General features: G+C 43.4%; 1 long non-coding RNA gene across 1 annotated transcript in view; it reads left to right on the plus strand.

Moving 5' to 3' along the window:
- Positions 1-6528, plus strand: part of LOC122482936 — a 96683-nt gene extending 90155 nt beyond the window's left edge. The window contains exon 3 of the long non-coding RNA XR_006297253.1: positions 5858-6528. This is a non-coding gene — a long non-coding RNA (uncharacterized LOC122482936). The remainder of the gene's footprint in view (positions 1-5857) is intronic.
- Positions 6529-13514: the final 6986 nt, after the last annotated feature.

Consider the following 13514-nt stretch of genomic DNA (forward strand, 5'->3'; position numbering starts at 1 on the left):
ATTTCATAGTAGGCACTTGGCCCTCAAAAACCATCTGTTGAATGAAAAAAGAATGAATTGATCAGTACATTTTGTTAAGTTGCTCTTGTTTCTATCATCTGTCTTTCTCTGATTTCATATTTATTATAAAGCAATTGGTGAAGTTGCTACATTCTGAAATGCAGCCCTTAGCATTTCCCTGGCAGATACGTGACCAAGACCAGTCTATTCATTCTGACTTTCCCAGTCTTAAGGTTTCCTTCTGAGTGTATTTGACGGTCAGTACTCCTAATTTGTTTCAAGACTGCTGAGTGTAACACTAGTGTTAATAGTTACAAGAGTGAGTGTTCAATGAACAAGTCTCAGACACGGTGTGCTGGACACTATGTTAGCCATTTTACGTGCAGTATTTTACTTAATTTTCCGTAAGCTCTAGGGACGCCTGGCTGGCCCGGTCGGTTAGGCGTCCCACTTTGGCTCAGGTCGTGATCTCACGCGGTTCGGGAGTTCGGGCCCCGCCCTGGGCTTGCTGCTGTCAGCACGGAGCCCGCTTCAGATCTTCTGTCCTCCTCTCTCTGTGCCCCTCCTGTGCTCTCTCTGTCTCGCTCTCTCAAAAAAAAAAAATAAATGAAACATTTAAAAACTTTTTCCATGAGCTCTAGAAGGTAGGTGCTCTTATTTTCCCCTTCTTAATCTTTAGAGACGAAGATGTTAAATTACTGGCTAGCAAGTGAATAAGCCCTCCCTTGAACTCAGAGATCCTGATGTTCTGTCTCCCTCCCTTTCTCGCTCTCTCTTTTTGATCCTTAAGTATAAGCTCTTGTTCACTGTACTATACCCAACTCCAGAATAGGCCAAATACAAGTTCACAGAACATAATGTCCTAGGCATATGGAGGATATGCTGTGTAGACCCACCTTCAAAAGACCTACACTATCTGTGCAATTATTTAATAGCACTTAGGGCCTTTGGCCAAGCCACTCACACTTCTTTGCCTACGTGTGATTCTGATTCATGGCCCATGCTCATTTGTTAGGATAAATGTAATCCTGCCCTACATACATTAACTTAAACGATACATCAACTTAAACTCTGAGTTCTTTAGTATGGATCACCAGCTTGTCCAATCCTAAGAACTATATCTTCTGAAAGAATTGCCAAACCCTGTTACCAAGGATGTCTTCTGGTCTAAAGCCATTATTAATTAATTCTGGGAAATATTCAAGAAATTTAAACCAAGACTTTGTAGGAAAAAAAGGAATCGGTGCTGTGTCTCCTAAGGGCATCATAAATTTTAATGTGGTGAGTTTCATTATTACAGTCTCACTTGATGCCATACCAGGTAAGACGTTCCAGATAAGTTTCCAGGTGTCATCGAAAGAAAGCCTCAAGAAACCTTTCCAGTGTTTGGTTGTTGCTTTTGTTTTTTAATTTTTTTCCCTCAGCATTAAGTGCCTTCACATGTAGCAGACAATGTTGTTAAGCTTCATTGTTATTGTGTAGCATTGCTTTCATTATTAACTATTATTTCTCTGACAGTGGTAAGCTCTAGAATTTAGATAGAGAACTGCTAATTTTGAATGGAGAAGTGACCAATCATAAATGACATCAGCTGTTTTCAGTTTTCTCTTGCCAATTTTTCTTTGCTAAGGGATCGACTACTACCAACCGAGGGGTCAGTCTATAGCTTCCTACCCTGTCAGTCTCCCAAATGAAATTAATTCCTGGTCTAGAAGCCGATGGATAATAAAATGTCCTTAACAGGACATTTAAAAAAAAAAAAAGGACATTTAAAAATAAACGATTTTGAAAAAAGGAACTGGAATTTCAGCAAGGCATAACAATTTATTTGTGGCAACTAAGGATTGACTTCCACACAGCAACAGGAATTAAATATTGGGATGCATTGTTTCACAAATGCGCAGAAACTTCAGCATTGCTGAAAGTGCTAAGATTAAATCTTACGGATCAAATGAATTTTTCTAGAAATCCTTGAGCGTAAGAGAGAATTATGATTAATGTTAAAGTAGCATAAAATTAGCACTGTCATTTCTGCCTAGATGGATTCTTTCTTAAGCGCATTGTTGTATAAGATCCAGGAAACTGCCTGCCCAGACAGTATCCACAAGCAGCTGTGGCTTGAGGCTGGATCTCTGGGTATAATTACTTGCCATCTTTCCCAGTGCTGGAGGGAGGCGGGACCTGGACAGACAGAGAGGCTGCCCAGCCACACAGAGCCCAGGACAGTGAGTCAATCCTGAAGACCCTGGAGAGACAGGCAAACGGATGTCCTGCTGGAGGGAAGAGAGAGAGGAAGAGAGGATCTGAAGCACGCTGGGTGCTGACAGCAGAGAGCCAGATGTGGGGCTCAAACTCTCGACCCATGAGATCATGACCCAAGCCGAAGTCAGAAGTTTCACCGACTGACCTCCCAAGGCTCCCCCTAAAACACTGACATTACTGCTACTACTACTAAAAAAAATATGGGCTCCCTTAGCTCCACATCCCTCCCCATAAGGGAAACTGCTGTGTGCACAGGCATCTGTTTGGCCCCATCCGCGGGACTCCCGTGGGACCTGAACAAGGGGAACCAGTGCACATATGGGGGTGCTATGCCTCTTGCTGGGCCATCCTTTGCCCCGCACCCCTCAACTCTCCCGGCTTGCTGGGCCCTTGCTGGGCCTCCCTTTCTGCCTCCTACTAGCATCCAGGAAGTTGGCAGGCTGACACGATAGGGTAAAACCTCAGACCTTCCCAGTTCTCAGCAATGGCATGCTGGCTGACACAGAAGCTGCTAGAGAAATGGTAGCACCCTCCCATCAGCCGCCCTCCCGCCAGCCCTGTTGGGGGCTGCTGATTCTGGGGTCCTCTTCCCGGTCAGGCTCCCGATGTGGTTCTGTCCTCCCTGCTCTGCAGGCCGGTTCTCCTGGTCTTGTTGGTCAAGGAAGGCGTCTGCTTCTTTGATTCCTCAGGTTTTGCCCACTTCACGGGATTTCTTGTCTTCCTGTAGGTTTCTCAGGCTTCGCCTGTTGGAATTCCTGTCATTATGTTTAGTACCTCCCTGCCTGGCCCCTGAAGAGTCTTTCCTCTGGCTTTTCAGCTTCTCTGCCCGCCCCCCACGCCCACCCCCACCTCCACCCCCACCCATGTGGCCTGTTCTTCTGCTCCAGATCCAGATCCAGCCACGCCCCCAGAGCCCCTCAGTGCCATGATATGAGCTTTGCTGCCTGAGACCCAGAGGCTGTTCTCTCCCTCTACAGCTTGCGTTAAACACTGTCCCTCACCTTCTTTGTCCTTTATAGTACTTGCTTACTAGGATGTCTTTCCCATTAACCTCTTAGCAACTTGGAGAGCAGGATGCCATACTCCTTTTTCACGTACCCCTTACAGACTAGTGTTTTTACAAACAATAGTCCCTAATTAAAATCAGTTTTACTGTTACCCATAAAATTAGTGCAGGCATATAAAATCATTAATATCTTTTACCTTCGCAAGGGAAAGAGGAACGCCATTTTGCCACATAGACCATTTCCTCTCCCTCGTCCGTCCTTGAACTGCTATTGCAATGTCGAAGTCCCTATTGCACACACTACTTTGGTAAGAGCTACAGAAGATGGCTTCGCGACCTAGGTGCTGTTCTGAAGATGACTCGGAGGCAGGAATAGAGTCGCCCGATGAGCAGGATTGGGGATCTGAGCGGCCCTGGAGGAAGGCCATTGCTCATTGGAGGAAAGGAGTGAATCGAGTGAAGCGCTATCCGACACAACATGCACGGGTACGCGGACAGCAGGACAGAGGAGGAAGGCTCCAGGGTCATGTTAAATCTCTATGGGATGAGGGCAAGGGGCTGAAGCGACTACAGAAGGAAGGCCTTATTTCATCCACATTTTAGAAAGCTTTTCTGGGGCTTCTCAGGGCAGAAGAGTGACCCTGGGGGTGCCCAGGTGGCTCAGTCGGTTAAGTGTCCAACTTCAGCTCAGGTCATGATGTCGCAGTTTGTGAGTTCCAGTCCCGCGGAGGGCTCTGTGCTGACAGCTCAGAGCCCAGAGACTGCTTCGGTTTCTGTGTCTCTTGCTCTCTCTCTCCCCTCCTCTACTGGTGCTCTGCCTCTCTGTCTCTCAAAAATAAATAAATGTTAAAAAAAAGTGTGATGCTGGAGGGAGACAGTCTCAGGAAACCTGAGTGCCCTCTGCTCTGCTCCCACCCTTTCCCCGCTCGTGGCCTTCAAAGAAGGTTCACCCGGTCAGCCAAGCCCAAACTGTGCTATTCCCCACTTTCTCCAGGGGTGGTGGGGGTGGGGGTCAGTCTGCAAGAGAGAAGCAAGGCCCCAGGAGAACAGCTGTTCCTTCCACGGCACTTCTTTCCACATGTTGGAGATGAAGACACAGGGCGTGCACAGCCTCTACATTTTATTTTCTGATGTGCCTGGCACAAATGCCAAAGACAGCTACAAGTAATTGCTCTCCAAGCTCCAGTGAACTAGAACATCTTCATTTAAATCATGCATAGCCTAGAATTTTTTTTTAAAGGAGAGAAAGATGACTTTATGTGGTAGTTGCTAGGCAGCCAGGCGCTCGGGGAGCTCAAACATACACGCCGCTTTGCAGAATCTCAGGAAGCCACACTGTCCTCTTCCAAAAGCTCTCCTTATGCAACACTCGCGAGCTTCCACTGCATCCAAAAATGTAAGCTTGTCTTGTTTTTAACCACCCACCATTCCCACACCCCATTAACCGGTGCTAAACCGGAGGATGATTTGTGTGACCAAACCTCCCGTGTCACCGAGGGTCTTGACGCAGGCTAGTGTTTGGGCAGGACTCTGATGAAGGTACTAGGAGAAATGAAATTTTGAAGATTTAATTTATTGCCTCACATGTGCATGGAGAAATTTTAGAAAATGCAGAAAACCATAAGACAATTAATAAAAAAATATAATAATCCTACTACTCAGAAAAACCAGTGATAAATATGGTGATGTTTCCTTGTATAGATCTATAACAAAATCGACACCACTAATTGCTCAGGACTTAACACAATGTCGAAAAAAAAAATAGTTGGCACTTTCACTCAATTTAAAAAAATATTTTTTAATGTTTATTTTTTTATTTTTGAGAGACAGACCAGAGGGTGAGCGGGGGAGGGGGAGAGAGAGAGGGAGACAGAGAATCCAAAGCAGGCTCCAGGCTCCAGGCTGTCAGCACAGAGCCTGATGTGGATCACGAACCTCAAGATCATGACCTGAGCCAGTCAGACACTCAACTGACTGAGCCACTCAGGCACCCCCAACAAATAATTTTAATGAGGGATGTTATGTCCATTTTTCTATGAATATTACAAAGAGGAGTATTTTCACATTATTTAAGATTTTTAATGTTTGATTAGTATTTTGTCACATATATGCATTATGAATCATCTATTTTCATCTCGTCTACTATTATTCGGTATTTTTTCTTAAATTTTAGCTAGTTGAAACAATGCTGTTATGAAAAGTCTTTACATAATTCTTTGACCATTTTCTAGATTTCTTTATAATAGATTTCTAAAAGTAGAGTTATTTGGCCAAAAGGCATGGATTCTACTAAATTTCTTGAGAGTTATCATCAAAGTGCTTTCCAAAACACTGGTAATAATTTACATTTCCACCACAGGTTCTGATCATTCCTGTATCACTGCACTTTGATGAGGATATTAATTAGTGTCATTTTTTTAATCTGTAAATTCTGTTGGCATTTTATTTTATAAAAGAAATCCCTTGTTATTGGAAACTGATATCTTATTTTGACTTGATATTAAATTTTTTTTTACAGTTAGTGGCCATTTACATTGATTTCTTTGTGAATTGTGAATTAACAGCCTTTATGGACTTTTTTTCTCCTAGGGAGGGGACCTTGCAAAGGCATGAACACCAAGAGGCGGGGTTACGGGGCCACCTTCGAGTCTGTCACAGTCAGCTCAAAGTAAGTTTGAGATTAATAAGACTTTAGTCTTACCTAGCTCAAGGGATAAAGGTACTGACATTTAAAAAAACCAAGAGGAAGGATTTCTTTTTAGAGAGTTGTCATGGCACTTGCTGCCCTCCATTTTGCCACTTTTATGGACGGAGCAGGGACAGAGGTTTTTTTCACCTTCAGCCAAGGGAGGGGGCTCCGTGAGCATTGTGCGGAGATCTGACCCGTGTCCCCTCGTGTTTGCGGGGTGCAGTTAGGAGAAGTGAATCCCACCAATCAGATGGTGGCCATGGAGAGGTGTCCTGACTCCTGCCTAAGACGACTGCTCAGAGAGGTGACCGAAAGGCTGGCAGGTGCCTGCCATGTGCCCAGGGGCTGAGGAAGAACCAGAAGTGGCTTGTGGAGGAAAACCATGGTGTGTGCTAAGAACCTCCCCTCTGAAAGCTCCCCATGAGAGAGACGATCAGGAGTAGAGACAAAGTCCCAGCACACCTGGATGGCACTGATAATCATCTCTGCCAGCCAGCAAGACTTTTCCTGTTCCGGTCTCTCCTCCTCCGTCCCTCTCTTTAACCCCTGCAGAGCCAGAGCACATGGTAAATCAAAGGGCAGAAGAACAAGGTCCCTAACAGCCAGGAAGCCTGTGGCTTTCTTTGCCTCTATTACTGTAACTTGCTGGTCCCGGCTGACGGAGAAGAGAGGATATAATTTCAAATGAAACTTAGAGTTTTAATTTAACACTACATTGGACGTTGTAATCACTTAGGTGAGAATGTTATCGTTGAAGTAACCAAAATGCATTTTTAAAAATCCAAAAGTAACTAGAAACTTAGAAAACCTTCCATGTTTTCATCCAAGGACTAGAAAAGAAACAGCCTGCAAAGCCAGGGGTGAAGGGTCAACAGTGAGGAAGAATAAGGTTATTTTTCGCCTCTACTCTTCCAAGTTGAACTCAGTCAAACCTGCGGCTAAAGGGGGACCCCAGTAATTTCTCTACCCTGTTTAAAAAACAAGTTCTTAGCTATTCTAATCCATTTCTTTTCCCTAGACAAGATTTCTTAGAAGATTCCTAATTAGGATTTTTATTGGAGTAAGCCAGGACTTTTAATTTGGAGAGAATTTACTTCTGCACGATGTATATGTTACCATCTGGAAAATTGTACCTCTCCTTTTCTTCAGTTATTTTTGGATTCCAGTAAAATGTAGTATTAGTCACCCTCATTATTGTACTACACAATTATTGTTGGCTTTAATCCTGTGAATTTTATGGTTTGTTTTTATTGATGTTTCTGTTGTTGCTACTACGAATGCAGTATTTTTCCTCTCTTAAAACTGGCTATTGAGTTTGAAATTAAATATAGCAATTTGTTCATTTAAATTGTAGCCAACCACTTTAGTAAACTTTTATTAATTTTAAGAATGCTTTAGTTGATTATTTTGCTTTCCATGGGTTTGTTGTTAAACCATCTGCAAATCAAGGTAAGGATAGCTTTAGTTTCTGGTTTGCATTTTACTGCATTGTCCAAAAAAGCAGAAAAACATCAGTGGTGATGTAGATCAGATAGGTCTTTTAACTGGAATTTTTTCCAGTGTTTTAACCTTGAGAATGATGTTGGCTATTGTCTTTACAAAGATGTCCTTTGTGTGTTAAGGAAGCAAAATGTTATTCCTAGTTTTATAAAAATTAGGTCAAGAATGGTTTCCAAACTGTTTTGTCAAAGGCCTTCAGTTAAAATTATTTAAAGGCTTCCAGTGAAAGACATTTCAGCACCCAAAATAGCAAATCTTTCCAGTGTGTTTAAACACTCTGGTTTATTCATAATTCAAACTTTATACCGTAAACTCAGTATATATGCTTATGTTTTGCCTGAAATGAAGATACAAAACACTGTCAGCTTTTATAGATTTTTAAGGACCATATAGAACTAATACATTGACTGACAGGACACCTAATCACTAATGTTGTACCTGTGTTCACTTTTCAGAATAGGACAAATGATAGATATTTTTTTAAAATTCCACAGTTATATTAAGAACAGCTAACATTTTCAGCACCTGTGGGCATTTATGAAAGAATAAGGTATCGGCAGGAGCCCACGTATGTTCACTGAAAATAACACGTATCAAATTAGCCAACTTACTTTTTTATGAAGTTTTAAAATGAGGAATATTTGGTAGACAGAACAAAACTGGATTTCATGAATTCATTTACTTCATAAAGCATCTCTTGGTGTTCTCTTGATCTCTGGCTATTGAGTTTGAAATTAAATATAGCAATTCGTTCATTTAAATTGTAGCCAACCACTTTAGTAAACTAAAAGTAAAATGAAAAATATGGTCTGTAGTATACAGCTTCACAACGATTTGAAATTGGAGTCCAGATAGTGGTTCTGTGCTCCAAAGAAGAATTATCAGGAGAGGCTCTTCATCCTTCACATTAAATATTTTTATCACGGGGCGCCTGGGTGGCTCAGTCAGTTAAGCATGCGACTTCCGCTCAGGTCATGATCTCACGGTTTGTGGGTTCGAGCCCCACATGGGGCTCTGTGCTGACAGCTCAGAGCCTGGAGCCTGCATCAGATTCTGTGTCTCCCTCTCTCTCCCCCTTCCCCATCTCACACTCTGTCTCTCTCTCACTCTCAAAAATAAATAAACTTTTAAAAAAATTATAAAAGTTTAAATCAGTTACTGGGATGAAGGTATAGGAGGTGATCAACTGAGGAGATCAAATGGCAAAAAAAAAAAAAAGAAAGAAATCAAAACCTTAAATGCTCATCATAGCTTGAAACATAAGGCAGAAATATAAAGAACAAACAAACCCTAGAAAAATGAGTGTGCACAGTGACAAATGGATGAGTGTCCCACAAGTATAGGAGGATGCATCGAGATGCCGGGTCTGGCAGCTGTCTGCATTTACACCAAGAGCATCGATAGAAACATTTTCTGAGTGCCTTCAAAGGTGAGACTTCTGGTCAACAGAGAGCAGCATCTCGCGGTGTGTGCTGTCCCAGGCTGGCTCCCGGGAAGCAGATGGTGGACTTCAGGCGACAGGATGTGTATCGGGTGTGTCCTTGGAATGAACACCTGTGGAAGGGCAGGGAGGAGGCAGGGGAAAAATGCGAACTCATGAAGGCCCAATAGCTTCCTTGACCAAACTCATGAGGAGCTTTAGAGCCAGAAAGGCTCTTCAGAAGTGTCCCAAGTTGGGCCAAGACGGCCCAGCCCCCGTACTCCCACATGAATCAAGCCCTGGATGGGGGCCGCCCAGGGAAAGGGGCATGACCTTGGACGAGGCGGCTCTCTGCAGCTGAGGCAGACCCCGAAGGGGCTGACAGCTGAAGACTGTCTACAGCCAGCACTGCCAGCAGCTGGGTCAACAAATCCTTCAGGGAAGGGGTTTCTGGGCCACGTATCACAGTGTCCACCGCAGTGGGAAACCCCAGTGCCTGCTGCAAGCCCGTTAGAAATGCTGGGGAGAATGTATTTTTTTACATGTTTTTAATACATGGTTAAACATAAAAAAGCAAGAAAGGGTGCCAAAAGTGAAGAAGAAATGACAGGCAAGTCCTAAGAACCAGATACATGCCTTAGGGGGACATGGTTTTCAGCTCACTGAGGAGGAAATTAAAGCTCTGGGCTCTATTCCCAGTCCTCTGTGAGAAACAAGAACTGCAAACTCATACCTTGAGTGTGTGGTCCGAGTGTGTACTATCCTCAAGTGAAAGAACCCTAAAATGAGATATTAACATAAAAAGTTAATGTAAAAATGGTTCTATGCATAGAGTCTCTACTGAGGCAAAGTAAAACAAAACAAAACAGAACAAAACAACCACCAGTGTGCCCACCCTCAGCATACCTGAAGCTCCAATGGTAGACTGTGACAACCAGAGGATGTCCCACACATGAAGAGGATGACACAGGTCAGAACCTTCAGATGCCAGAATCTACAGACTTAGAGCTTCGGAAACAGACTCCAAGATCCACATGTTTGAATGGACAGAGCAATAAAGGAACAAAATCCAAAAAGCAAATCAGCTGGCAAAAATAACAGAAAGAAATTCTAGAAATTAAAAACACAGACATGGAAAAAAAATTTTTTTGATTTCATCAACAGATGACCCACTCAACAATACACCATTAAGGAGATAAAGGATTAATTTGGAAAAACCAATATACAGATATCACCTGGAATGCAGCCCAGAAGGATAAGAAATGGAAAATATGAAACTGTCTGCTATGTTCAAGGTACCTTGTAAGATGCTGAAAAACTCTTTTCATTCATTAAATACTTATGAAATACCTAGTATGTACCAGATATTGGGAGAGACACAGGGATACCATGGTGAACAAGAAAGAGTCACAGTGACTCAGAAGATTTATGTTGGTGTCACCAAAACATGGTCTACACTTTCTAACCCATGACCCTTTACAAAATAAAACAAAGAAATAAATGATGAAAATTATGAAGAGCTATCTGGTAATGTGATCTGGGACTATATCAAGCTAATGAGGAAATGTTTGTAACACTATGCTTTTGACCGTTAACCAGATCTGGAAGAATTACTCCTCTCTGAACCCCACGATTTAAAGCTGGATGTTGGGGCACCTGGGTGGCTCAGTTGGTTGAGCACCCGACTTCGGCTCAGGTCATGATCTCACCCACTCCGGTGGGTTTGAGCCCTGCATCAGGCTCTGTGCTGACAGCTCAGAGCCTGGAGCCTGCTCCGGATTCTGTGTCTCCCTCTCTCTCTGTTCCTCCCCTGCTCGTGCTCTGTCTCTCTCTCTCTCAAAAATAAATAAACATTAAAAAAAAAATTAAAGCTGGATGTTGACAAATGACAAAGAGTCCAGACTCAGGAGACAAAAATGTTGACCAACCTAGAACGTGCATCGTTTAAGAAATAGTTGGAGGGTTTTCCAGCCAGAGAAGAAGAGCACAAGTAGGTGCAAAACCCTCCAGGACTTTCCGGCCCCAAAGTAGTGGGATTCAGCTTAAGGCTTTTGTGGCAGAAATTAAGGCTTGGCCTCTTCCTTCGCTCTCATTCTACAGTTCATCTAATTCCTGGCTTTCCTTCTGGTGGGGTGAGGTCACGTGACTGAGTTCTAGCAAGTAGACTGGAGCAAGAAGCACTCAGTGCTGCTTCCAAGCCTCAACCGTAAGAGTGCCACACGTACATCTGCACTGTCACTTCTGGGGACTAGGTGCAGAACACGGGGGCCTTGGAACCAGGTAGTAAAGCACACTATGGAAGGAGCCTTGGTCACTGAGTCACTGCATGCAGTGAAGTCTCTACCGATGAGGCATGTTTATTTCTAGCTTTACATGATTGATAAACACACATGTATACGACTTGAGCATTATACATTTTGCTTTTATTATTTTTTTAAAGCTAGCAAACGTTACCTTAAATAATACAGTTTCTTTAAATAGGGCTCCCACCCACTTTTTACTCCCAGTTCCTGCCTGACTCATTCTAATGGAATCCTATTTACGGCAATTCTGTGTCCCCTAGGATAACACTCTCGCAGGGAGAAAGCTTTGCCCCTACCTCGAATTCTTTTTGTTGCAGAACTTGGCGTATCATCTTGTCACTGGTCCAAATTCTCTCAAGGACATGGAAGTTTTTACTTATTCTTCTCCTCCAGAAATTAACTTAGACACCTGCTCCTCAATCAGAGTTACTTGAAACCTGGGACCCTTTTACGTTCATGTGTATATCCTTAAGACCTACCACAATGCGAGGCATGTAGCAGGTAATTGCTGACTGAATCAACAAACAAACAATAGAGGAGAGTCACAAATGTGAAGCTATGCCTCTCATCTCTTTGGATCTTAATGAGAAAACTCAACTATCCGGATGACCCAGGATAATTGCCTGTCTTAATCCATTTGGGCTCCTATCATAAAACCACCATCGAGCAATATGTAACAAAAAGAACACAGAGAGCTCTGTATGCAAACTTATATAAAACTATTTCAGTGCAAGTTACACACATCTATGTGCACGTCTGTATATAAAACAAAACAGGTTGGTTTCAAATCCGTTATTTCTGTGCATAAAACCAACAGCTTCCTTTTTTGTTGTCTTCTTTCACGATCAAGGAAACCTGAATATGTAGCTATTTTTAAAACACACTCAAGGCTCCCCCAAACAAATGGTCTCTCGCTGAATTAGTTAATGAGTAATGGTGATGAGATTACTCTGAGAATAGCACATGTCAGAAAATTGTAGTGCTCACTAACACAAAACGAGCAACCAAGCCTTTCAGGAAATCTGAATCTGCTATGGCACAAACATTTCTGTCCAGCTCAAGGCCAAATATCTAATAGATCCCTGATTTTTATGAGCACAAGTAAAAATTCAGACAGTGCTCATGGGCAGTGCATTCTCTCTGTGCACTGCAGGGATCGGCACTGCAATCAGAAATAAGAGAATGAGAAGAAATATGGTGTCTTCCTTGTTTTGAGGGACAGAGAGAAAAAGCCAGTGCCTGTGAAGTCAAAATGTCTAATTATTGTGCACCTGAATCAGTGTTCTAGAAATCTAAACCCGCTGCGCTTTGGGCCTCCTGCCCCTCTCCTCTCCTCTCACGTTATGCAGTAGCTATGCACTTCCGTGTCTGCCTTCCTCTCCCTACATAGGATTTGTGAGGATTGGAATCACTGTCTACCGCATATTTGATCCCTGGAACCTGGTGCGATCTGAGGCTTTAGTCAATGTTTCTCAAATGCTTGTCGAATAATCTTGGATTTTCATAAAAGCATTAAGCCATCTGTGAGTAAGTCTCCCGTGGTTAAGAATAGACTTGCAAGAACAGAGCCCAAAAATAATCAATAGCCACACACCCTCTTTTCTGACTAGAATGTCAGTTCCATAAAAACAGGAACTCAGTCTCCCTCATGGCGGTAGCCCCAGCATGCCCTCCATAAGCATTTGCTGAGTGAATGCATGACATCTCTCATAATCCTCTGAGAAAGCTTCACTCAATAACATCGCTTTATCGCGATGAATCCTTGACATCAGCACTTCCCCCATTCCCTTTGCTCAGAATTTGGCCGCTGGCTTCCCGCAGTGTCGTCGCTCTGGATAGATGCTGTCAAGATCCCAGCAAATTTAGCAGCGTGAAAGAACACCCCTTCTTATCACACGGCTTTGTGGGTCGGACGTCCAGGTGGGCTCAGAGTCTCTGCTGAAATCACTATGTCAGCCGGGCTGGAGGCTCTGGGGCAGAATCCATTTGTAGGCTCACTCCAGTTGTGGGCAGAATTCAGTTCCATGTGAACTAAGACTGGGTCCTCATTTCCTCGCTGGCTGCCGATCAGGGCTCACACTCGGCTTCTAAAGCTGCCCACGTTCCCGGCTCACCGACCCCTTCATCTTCAAAGCCCACAGTGGTGAGTCCTTCTCACCCCTCGAATCTCTGGTCTCCCCGTTTGCCTCCTATCTCTTGCCTCCTTTTTTTCTTCTTCTTCATCTTTGCCTCCTCTTCTGCTTTTAAGGGCACATGTGGTCACAGTGGGCCTATCCGGATGACCCAGGATAACTGCCTGTCTTAATCCATTTGGGCTCCTGTAATAAAACCGCC

This window comes from Prionailurus bengalensis, chromosome D1 (assembly GCF_016509475.1).
Source record: "Prionailurus bengalensis isolate Pbe53 chromosome D1, Fcat_Pben_1.1_paternal_pri, whole genome shotgun sequence".
NCBI classification, from domain to species: Eukaryota; Metazoa; Chordata; class Mammalia; order Carnivora; family Felidae; genus Prionailurus; species Prionailurus bengalensis.